The sequence below is a fragment of the Neomonachus schauinslandi genome, chromosome 10 (assembly GCF_002201575.2).
Source record: "Neomonachus schauinslandi chromosome 10, ASM220157v2, whole genome shotgun sequence".
Taxonomy (NCBI): domain Eukaryota; kingdom Metazoa; phylum Chordata; class Mammalia; order Carnivora; family Phocidae; genus Neomonachus; species Neomonachus schauinslandi.
The window spans coordinates 7,256,790-7,263,022 of record NC_058412.1 but is presented as its reverse complement, the minus strand read 5'-3'; positions in this window follow the sequence as shown (position 1 = coordinate 7,263,022).

Sequence of the window (6,233 nt, the reverse complement as noted above, 5' to 3'; positions counted from 1 at the left end):
CCCCCGCCCCCCAGGAAGTGGGCATGCTATCCATACAGACCCCTGCTGGTGGCCTGAGACAGCAAGATTTTGCCACACTCCAGAGTACACACACACTGTGTGTGGGGCGGGGGAGACACAGGTGACCAGGCGTTGGGGGCGGGGCCAGAGGAACTGGGTGAGGAGGGGGGAACCAGAGGCATACAGGTGGGGAAATTCTGGGTGGGGACACTGCCTCCTGGCCATGTCTGAGCTTCAAAGAGGAAGGGGAAAAAAGAAGAGAAAAGGTGTGTGTGTGTGTGTGTGTGTGTGTGTGTTGGGGCGTGGGGCACAGAGAGCCAGAGGAAAGTGAGAAGATCACGAACAACTGAAGCATGAGAGTTTGGGGGAGTTGGTCTCCATGCCCCCACCCTGCAGATAGGTGGGAGTTGGTGAAAAGGTCCATTTATAAGACCAGATTATTGAGGACCTTACAGACTGGGCTTGAGGGTTTGCATCTTACTCTGACAACCAAGAGCAGGCACTGATGGGATGCCCCCAGGGGCACAGACAATCACGTTTGCATCTAGACCCATGCTTCTGACCACGGCGTGGAGAGCAGACGGGGCTGGCACCATATGTGGCTGGAGGCTGGGACTGCTCTGCAGGCAACAGGGTGTATTAGATTTATACACCGGGTGACAAATTACCACAAACTTAGAGGCTGAAAACGAGACACATTTATTAGCTCACTAAAAGAGCAATCTGGACGTGGCTTAGCTGGGTCTTCGGCCTAAGGTCTCAGTAATCTACACTCAAGGTGGCATTTTTGGGCTGCGCTCTTTTCTGGAGGCTCGACTGGGGGAGACTCTGCTTCTGTGCTCTCTCGGGTCACGGCACAATTCTTCCCCTTGCTGCCGCATTGCCAAGGGCATGCTTCTCACCGGCCGTCTGCTTAGGTCTTCAGGGCCGTCCGCAGTTCCTGGCCGCAGATCCTCTCTCTAGGCAGCACACAACCCAAGCTAGTGTGGGGCAGCCTGTCCTTGCATTTCCCTCCCAGCACCTCTCTTTCTCCCCCCATTCCTTCCACCTCCTTGCTCCCCATTCAAGGCGGTAGCTCTGGGCCCTTGCGTGGGGGAGAACCACGTAGGGCAGCACACAGAATGTGCTCACGAGCCTTTCCCCAGCTCTGGGTTCCAAAAGCCTAAGCTCTCCCTTGAGGTTGAAGAAAAGGATGCAGGGCACAACGTGTTCATGGAAATAAGGCTTCTCCGCAGCACCCTCTGTGACACAGTCCTGGATGTGGCCACCTACGTCAGCCCCGGGGCCAGGAAAGGTGCCCCTGCCTTGGCCGAGGGTCTGGAACTAGGGCCTTCTGCTACTGAGTTCCGCACTCCTGACACCAGGGTTCCGGGCATGCCCAGGGTATCCAGCAGGGTTCCGGCAGGGTTCCGCAGGAGAAACAGAGCCAGGGTGTACGTGTGTACGGAGAGCCACAGAGATATATCCATATGTGGGTGTGTAATGCGGAAGCCAGTTCCTTACATCTTTTTATGTAAGTGTTATTATGAGATTTACATAAACCACACGGTGCAGGATAAATATGGAGCGAGAGCAAGAGTGCGCGCCAGGAGCTCGCGGGTACCGCGGGGGCTCGGAGGAGACAGCTGGGAAATGTGCGGGGGGCGGCCGGCTGGCCCGTTGCCACCATCCACAGGCGGAATTTCTCCTTCAGGGAACCCTCCGTTGTGCCATCAAGGCCTTCGCGGGGGGATGAGGCCCGCCCACGTCACTGCGGTGACCACGCGGACGTCGCGTCCCAGCGAGCTCTAGCTTCCCGAGGGTTGAATCACGGGGGGCTAGAGCCTGGCGGCGCTGACACGGGAGGCTGGCCCTCACACCGGGCGCAGGAGCTGCGGAAAGACGGGTCGGACGGACGGGCACCGGAGTCTCCGCCTCGGGGACCGTGGCTTCCGGGGCCACCAGCCTCACCCTTGCTATGGCCCGTGGTTCTGCCCTCCCGCTCTGGCCCTTCGCCTCTCGGCTTCCCGTGGCTGCCGGGCGCGCGCGTGTGCGCGGGTGCATGGGGGGGGGCGCGCGCGCGTGTGGGTGTGTGTAGGCGCGGCCAGGGTTACGGAGCAGGCCACCCGGTCCCCAGGGCTCAGGACTCGCGGCAGGACTTCCGGCCAAGCCCCGGGGGGCTGAGCCAGCCGTCGGACATCAGAGCCCCTCTCCGCGGAGCAGCCCGGCTCGAGGGGAAGAGAAGAGGAGACCCCAGCGTGCTTCCCACCCTGACAGCCGCCCGGTAGGTAAGGCTGGGCCCGGAACTCTGCGCGCCAGGAGGAATGCTTCTACCGCGTAGACGCGGCCTGCCCGGAGCTCCCCCACCTGTCTGAGCTGCCCATCCCGGTCTCTGCGGGCTGTGCACGCCAGAGCCCGCTCGCGCCGGCCGACCGCACACGGATCCTCGATTCCCGGCTCAGGGCTCCCCGCCTGAAATCAGCCACGATGGGAAGATTTACACCGCAGTGATCAGCAAACGCTGCCGGTGAGCTCCCGGTGCTGCGCTGTGAAGTCCCTGGGCTGCCTCCGGGCACAAGCCGGAGCCGCCCCCAAGGGCACCCCCTCTAGGAACCACAGCCCTGCTGTGCCCCCCGTCGTGTAGGCGGCAAGTTCAGTCTGGTATCCGATGCACTCCTATGGCTGGAACCCGAGTCCCCGTGGTCCTCTTTAAACTCCGACGGTGGCTTCTGGGTGTGCTGGGGGGGCACTGGGGCATCCACGAACATCCTCTGCTCCGTGGTTGGTCCCCGGAATGTGCCACGCTTGCCCCTCTGGCCAGGACACTGACCAGCCCCCCACCGCGCACACACTCTTGGCTCACCCTGCAATGACAGGTTTGTCTCCCCTCTGAGTGTTGCACCTCCGAGAGGTCCAGGAGGACAGGTCCCACCACCTTGGCCCCTGCTACATCCCAGGGCCTGGGACACTGGTGTGAATGTGTTTGGAACAAAGGAGTAGCTCACGCGTGTACACACACACACACACACGTGATTTGTGCAGTCTTCAGACGGTGCATGGCCTGCTCATGGGTCTCAGGGACACGGGGTGCTTTGTGGCCTCTGGCTGGGGATCCCTGCCACGGGGAAGGGCAGTGGCCCCCTTGCTCCTGGGGCTCTGCGCCCTCACAGCCCCTCAATCCCCCTTCCCTCTGCTCTCGCAGCTGGAGGGGAGCCCCGTCTGCCAGCCACTGTGTACGCAGCCTTATCTCCCAGGGCAGGCCCCGGGCGGGCTCAGAAGCACAGAGCCATGCTGTGTGTTTGCTGTTTTGGTGCTTCCAGGAAATCAGAGCCCCCTTCCCAGAAGGCCGCCTGGCCCTGAGCCTGCTGCCTAGCCACCCCCACCCTCCGCTCCAGGGAAGTAGGTGTCCTGGGGCAGGGCGGTGCCGGGTGAGGCCGCAGGGCCCGCAGGTGAGGTGGGCCGAAAATCACTCTGCCTTCCCTGGACGAGAGGGTTTGTTCAAGTAAAGCTGAGTTCCCCTTTCCCTCCACGTCTACACAGCCTCCAGGTTGGGTCAGTACTCCCCCTTCACCACTGCTCGCATGCGGAGCTCCCTCTCCCTGTACCCTCCCCCCAGCCCCCCGCCCTGGGCGTCTTCTCAGTGGTCCCCTGCCTTCTGCCTTCATGCCTCCTGTCCCTTGTCCAGCTGTCGCCAGAATCCTTGGGTCTAGAACCTCCCCCGTCAAGGCCCCTCAGCAGCTCCACCCTCCCTCTGGGAGTGAGGAATTCAGAGTCCCAGGCCCGGGCCTGCACCCACAGCTGCTTCCTGGCTGAGTAATGCAGGTGTCCAGGGAGGGACTGGGGAGGGTGCCCCATGTCAGCTGGGAGAGGCGATGGGAGGGGAGCCCAGCGCTGAGGAGCTGGGCTTGTGCCCACGTCTTCCTGGGGAAGGAGATCCTTGAAGTCCCTTGAAGGAGGCAGATGGCTTTCTCCAGCCCATGTGCCTGCTCTTGGTCCCTGCATCAAAGCTGGGCCCACTCTTCCCTGGGGGCTCCTGCAAGCCCTCCTGAGCTGTCACCTCCTCCATGAAGGCCTTGCTGAGAGCTCTGAGACACTGGGGACGTGTGCACTTGCGGCCAGCTTCCCGCCACCCCCCGCCCCGCCCCTCTTATCTCTGGGAACCCTGGTTAGGAAGTCTTGGAGGGGGGCGGGCTTGTCTCCTTCTGCAGAAGCCTGGGGCCAATCCTCCCCATCCTACCAGTGACCTCCCTCGAGCCTCCACCCTGAGCGATACCTAGCAGGGGGCCCAGGAGGCCTGGTGCGGAGCCCTGCGTCCACGAGTGACAGGGTCGGGGGAGGACATGTCCTGGGCAGCCATGGGTCTGTTTCTGGGGCTTGGCCTTGCCCATGGTTCCTGGCCATTTTCTCCCGCTGGTTTCTCAGCTTTCTGCCTTAGTGAGTTTTCTGTTGCCTGAAACCAGGAGCCCTGCAAGCCAGCAGAATCCCCCATACCGGGCAGTGTGCAGCCTCGAGCCCAGGAAAGGGTGGCTTCTTCCCTTCCTCTTGTCCCTCGGAAGGCTGCCCTCTGTCTCCAGGCGGATGGCCCCACCTGAGAGCAGGTTTCCCTGGGGCAGAAACAGAACAGGGACAGTGTCCCAGGAAGCAGGCTGTGTATACCTTCCCCGGGGATTCTGGGGCAGCCTCAGGCAGCAACCGCTTCCCTAGGGCCCTCCCTTCCCAAAGTCAGTGGCCAGGCCGAGCCAGCCGCCGCACGGACACGCACCCACGTGCGCTGGTGCACACAACGCGCACGCACCTGTCACACCGCTCCTCCTCCTCGTAAGGCCTGGGCGGCCTCCTCCCGGCACGGAGATCGCGGAGGTGGGGGTGCTCCCCCAGGTTCAGGATCGCCTTCGGCTGGGTTCTCTACCGACACGTGCCAAAGCTGTTTGACCCCCTCTGCCCCTCGGGGTCAAACAGCTCCCTGCTCTCCCGAGGCCCTGCCGATTCCCTGCAGCTCTGCCCTCCCTGCCCCTCCGGACCCCCCCCCCCCCAGGGCCCTCCGCAGCTCTCAGGCCAGCGTCCGCCAGTGTCCATGACAGGTGCTCCCCAGGAAGCCCTCTCCGGAGCCCTGGGCTTTGTCTACACTCGCAGGTCTTTACCACACGGGTGAGCTGAAACAAGGACTCTGGGAGGAGAAGCCCTGAGCCGACATCAGACCATATTTTAGGAAATTATCAGGCCAGAGAATTCTCCGAGGGATTCCCGAGAGGGAAGAAGCCCGCTCTGGGCCTCCACGTGGGTTCCCCTGACTACTTAGTAGCTAGAACTCGGGGAGACGTCTGTGGGAACATCTCCTCAGGGCTGCTGTGTTCTGAGCGCTATAAGCTCAGAGCCAGGATGGATTTCTCCCGTTACTACTGATGCCTCGGGTGGGGTCTGCCAGCTTCCCCACCGTAAAGGTGCTCTCTTTTATTCTGTAATTAAGAAATATTCTGAGGGATGGTCCTTTGAAAGTGTGTAAATACCTGATTTTTTTATCAGAATGTGGATGTATTCATGGGTTAGTGTACACCTGTGTGGGATTGTGGGGTTCTGTTTGGTTCTGTGATGGTTACTTATTCTGAAGCTCGAGTCGGGTCCTTTCGCCACATCCCCATCCTTGGAGCTTGTTCTTGCTTTCTGCTCGATGAGGTGCTCTGGCCTCTGCTTGTGCGCTTGCCCCCACCCCGTCGCTGGGATCGGCCACCTCTCCCAGAGCCCTGGCTCCTTTTGGTGGGAATGACACCGAGAAGCCCAGGTTTGGGTCCCTGGTGTGCCCACTGTGATTAGGGCGTCACAGCTCCCAGGCCTTCTCAGCAGCCCTGGGAGAGCACCAACACATACATGCATGCATGTCTGCCTGTACTCACGCACACACACGCACACGCACGCACGCATGCATGCACGCACAATGCATGTCTGCCTGCACTCATGCACACACACGCATGCATGCACGCACAATGCATGTCTGCCTGTGCTCACGTACACACACACATGCACGCATGCACACACAATGCATGTCTGCCTGCGCTCACGCACACACACACACGCACACATGCACGCACAATGCATGTCTGCCTGCACTCACGTACACACACACACACAATGCATGTCTGCCTGCACTCACTCACTCACACGCACGCATGCACGCACAATGCATGTCTGCCTGCACTCACGTACACACACACGCACGCTCACACACACACATGCACATCTGCCTGCACTCACGTACA